The sequence below is a fragment of the Penaeus japonicus genome, unplaced genomic scaffold (genome assembly GCF_977035675.1).
Source record: "Penaeus japonicus unplaced genomic scaffold, GWHDUDI00000001_assembly GWHDUDI00000019, whole genome shotgun sequence".
NCBI lineage: Eukaryota > Metazoa > Arthropoda > Malacostraca > Decapoda > Penaeidae > Penaeus > Penaeus japonicus.
The window spans coordinates 20,091,513-20,096,512 of NW_028234421.1; positions in this window are offsets into that span (position 1 = coordinate 20,091,513).

Sequence of the window (5,000 nt, forward strand, 5' to 3'; positions counted from 1 at the left end):
ACGTATTATCTAAGTAGTTATTTGGGTTAGTATAGTGTTATCTTTGTTTCATTTTTATATAATAACCAATACCTATATGATCTGATATACACTACCTAAAAAAGAAACGAAATGAAAGTATTATGTCTATTCGTGATTTTCCATTTCCAATTCCTCTTCATGAAAGCCCGAATGGAAAGGTTTATCATATTTCCGCAGAATGATGATCAAATTGCAAAAGACAGATAGCCATCAGGCATATGAGACGCATTGCCGGTGTGGTTTTATTGTGTCCTTTTATTGGCTTTCTGTTATTATCTTATTTCTGTTATTTCATTCATTCCTGTTACTTTTTATTTGTCTCTCTTTTATTCATACTTTTTTTCCCCATTTTCAAGGTCTTGTCATTTTCTTTTTTTTCGATTTCGATTCATTTTCTTATCTTGTCTTTGTTGTGACCTTTCTTTGCCCTTCTCACTATTCTGAAAAAAAGCTTCATCATTCGGTTTTCTTTATTTTCTTCGCATTCTTTTCTTTTATTTTCTTTTTTATATATGTATTTCTTCCTCCTACCTTTCATCTATATATAAAAAAAACGAAAACTCTCCCCTTCCATTTCGTAATTTCTATCTATTTTCTTTTTCCTTCTTTCTCTCTCCTAAATCAAAATTTCAATGTATTTCTACCTTTCTTATTCTCCCTCTCCTCTGTTTCTCCTTCTCCCTTTATCAACACCTCCCATCTCGACACTTTCCTTCTCCTCCCTCCCATCTCCTATCCAACTATTCCCTTTCTATCTGCCTGTTATTTCCATTCCTCTTTCTCCTCTTTCTTATCCTACAGTTCTTCTTCTACCTTTCTCTCTCTACATCCCATTTCTTTTCCCTCCTTCCCTCCTCCCTTCCATCTCCAATCCCACTTTCCCCTCTCCGTCTTTTCGCTATTTTTCCTTTCTCTTTCCTCTCTCTCTCTCCTCCCGGAATCAGAGTTGGCAGCCAGTGACCCCCTTCGGCGCGAGCAAGCCGGCTTTTTACTGCCCTGTTAAGAGAAGACCGTCGTTCCAACTACGGCAGAAGGAACTTGTGATCTCGAAGTTGGAAGAGCTTTTCTCCAGCTTGAGGGACACCCAGACAAAGAAAGGATATAAAAGAAGGGGGAGAGGTAGGCTAAATAATTAGATAATTAGGTAAATTGATGGATGGATAAGTGGAAAGAATGAAGCTAAACAAAGATCAAAAGTAAATGTATAAAGAACATCAAAACAAAGGAAAAAGAAGCGATGAACATTAAAGAACACATTTTATGATGTTTATGTTGTTTTAATTTTAAAAAGGAGGAAAAAAATATGACAGTATATGAATAAAAGGGAAAAAAAGAAATATCAAACGAATGTGAAAAGATGAACAACATCAGCACAAGTTAAGTTTCCTTTATGGTTCAGATCTAGAAAAAATGAAGTCAAAAAAGAAAAAAAACAGAAAAATAAAAGATGAAACAACGCCAACCAGAGTCATAAATATCCAAAAGACAATATTTTGTTAAAAACTATTTCTTTCCATTCTTCATCTTTATCTAAAGATACATTTATTCTTGGGTAAAGTAAAACATTGACGCTCTCAAAGAAAACAAACAAACCAAACTAGGCGGAGAGTCCAAGGAACCGACGGAGTGTGGGAAGGGGCGACTAAAGAAAAAAAAAAAAAAAATAGAGGAAGACCATACACGAAGGCTGGTGGCGATTGGAAGGCACACTTCAACTCTGTCTGTCTGTCTGTCTGTCTCTATTTCTCTTTCTCTCTTTCTCTCTCTCTCTCTCTCTCTCTCTCTCTCTCTCTCTCTCTCTCTCTCTCTCTCCTTCTCTCTCTCTCTCGCTCTCTCTCTCTCTCTCTCTCTCTCTCTCTCTCTCTCTCTCTCTCTCTCTCTCTCTCTCTCTCTCTCTCTCTCTCTCTCTCCCTTCCTCTTCTGCGTGGCTCTGATCCAAAAGTTTAATGACCCTAAATCGCAAACAGGAACAAAACCCGGTCTTGCTGTCCCTCAGCATTAGGAGAGGAAAGCAGGCGAAGGAAGAGGAGGAGGAGAGAGAAGAAGGAAGAAAGAGTAAGAAAAAAAGGAGAGAGGAGAGGAAGAAACACCGCGGTAGAGATGAAAAGGAGACGAGAGGAGAAGAAAGAAGAGATGAGATAGGGGAAGGAGGGAATTAGAGGAGGGGGAGGAGGGAGGTGCGATGGTGAAAGGAACACGAGGAGGAGAGAGGAGACAGAGGAGGAAGTAAGTATGGAAGAACAAGAGAAGAGAGGAGGTAGAGGAAGGAGCGAAAAAAAAGAGGAGTAGGAGGACAGAGGAAGGAATGAAAACGATGAAGGAAGAAGAGAAAGGTTTAGAGAGAGGAAAAAAGAGAGAAGGAGGAAGGGGAGCAGGATTAGGAGGGAGGAGGAAGAGAGAAGGAAGAGGAGGAGGGGAAGGGTTAAGAGGAAGGAGGAAATGAAGGAGAACTTGCAAAGGTGCAGGCAAAGTATAACGTGACTGTGAGGATTACTATGATAATCCTTATGCTTATGACGACAGTGATGTTGATGCCAAAGTTGTTGCAACTGTTGAACTTTTATTGATTTAGATAGCAATATATGGCGCGTGGAAGCCGTGCAAGGAGCAATAGAAGGAGTAATGCGAGTGGCTTATAGTGCAATGAGCAAAGAAAAAAAGGAAACAGTAGTGGTAACAGTAGAGTGACAGAAATGGTAAATTATATGAGCAGAAGTAATGGTATTTGTAATTGAAAGCGAGTCTCATAGAATCATAAACATAATATCCATATTAAAAAAAAAACGATTTTACTTTCAAATTCAATATAGAGAGATGTTATACTATCAACATTTCTTTCCCTGTAAACACATCTAAGGCTCACTCCACTTCTGCAAGATTTCACGGCTTATCCTTGAACGCAATTCGAACCCGGGTTTCTCCTTTGAACCCCGAGTTGCTTTAATATATCGCCTGCTCTATCTTCCTTGTATATATACATGCGGGTGTGTTTAACCGGAAATATCCTCTTTGATCTTACGGAGAGACTTATTCCTTTCTTTTTTCTTTTTTTCTCTTTTGCTTTTCTCCTTCTCCTTCCGCTTGGATTTTTTTTCATCATTATTATTATGAATATCATCATCATCATCTTCTCCTTCTTCTTCATCATCATCATCATCATCATTCTCATCATCAACATTGTCTTCCTCCTCCTCCTCACCATCATCACCACCATTATTAACATCATTACCACCACCATCACCACCACCATCACCACCACCATCACCATCCTCCATGATTATTTCCCTCCTTTCATCCTTTGAGTATCGGAAATATCGTTCTCACTCGATCCCCAAATCCAAGAAAGTTCAAATCAGTCTCGCCAGACAGCGGGCAACTCTCGCCTTCTCCGTCGCAGAATTCCGTCAGTCGACTGCACAGAACCGGGTATTGAGAATGATTGATTTATTTTTTCTTCTTCCTTTTTCTCTTTTTGTTGTTGTTTTTGTAACTGTTATATTGAGAGGTTTGAAATTTGAACAGGAGAAAGGAGGGGATTGGTTTATATTTATATTGATAGGGCACTGGTTGTGTCTCGTGTAGAAGGGGTAAAGAGGGTAAATTTTGGGTTGTGGTTTGAAAGCAGAAGGGATGGAATATGATTATAACTATTATTAAATATCTTAAGTATATAAGATGGCAATAGATTGATATGTAAATGAGAAAAAAATAATAAGCCTACTAGATTGGACTAGTGTTAGGATGTTTTTAACTTCTCAACTTTTATGTTATCCATAATTACATGCCGCTATGTAAACTTTAATGCGCAGAAGTTGTAATTTGATTCTTATAAATAAAAAGCTGTAACATAGGTTCTATATATTACAATTTGGTCTCAGGTTTATGAAAAAAAGTTCAATAATGTTATAACTGGAGCTTTGGTTGAGCAACGAAGATTTATATAAAAAAAGACTAGAGTTCTCTTGTGACTTTCCCTTTGATATTAGTCGTGTAAGAGAGCGCCTAACTAGAGTCTTCAGATGTACACTCCGTCAGAAAGCGACAGAAATAAACACACAACAAAGCTGTCAGAAATCTAGAAATCCGTCACAATTTTTTTTTTTTTTTTTAGGGGGAGAGGGGAAAAAAGGTGAAAAGGGGGGAGGAGAGGGGGAGAGAGGGGGGCAAGAGGGTAATGAAAGTGTGATACGCCCGCCCCTTCATCCAGCAGCCCCGAAGTATCGAAATGAGACGAGCGATCGACCGGAAGGAGCTTAAGGATTCAAGGCACGTAAGGGCACGGAGAGTTCGGGAGATCCTTCGTCAATATCCCAATCTCCAAGACCTTCAATGCCGCCCATGTCTTCGAGAGCAAACACGGTGGGTTCTGGCTCTTTAAAAAGGGCCGTGGAGTCAGGAGGAATGCCAAGAGGCGAGAATCATGGCCGGCTTATTTGAAGAGGTGGCCACATGTACTCGCGGGTGGTGTTGCTAGGACAATTTATCTTTCTTTTTTTATCTTCAATTTTTTGTCTATTCTAATAGGATTTAATTCCCAGTATGTATATTCATCTCTGACTTATATACTTTCATCTTAAGGGTGTTTGTTATCTTCGCTACAATGCTTTTCATAATGTCAGGATTTTTCTCTTTCAAGTTTCTTCACGTTTTGTCGTTATCTTTCTCATTAATTATCATCATCATAATCATTATAATCTTATCACTAAACCGAATGTCTGACAATCACAAAATGTCGCGATGTTAAAAAAAAAGAATAATAAATCTACACAACTTCATAAATATTATTGTTATAATTCCATTAATAACATCAACATCAATCTAGCAATATCATAATCACAATGAATCCTAATCTCAAAAATAGGAAATCAAAGATAGTGATTCTTAAAATAAAATAAAATGCCAAAACTATAATATAAAATTAAAGTAAAAAAAAAAAAAATCAAAGCCACCCCCCCCCAAAAAAAAAAGGAAAAAAGAAG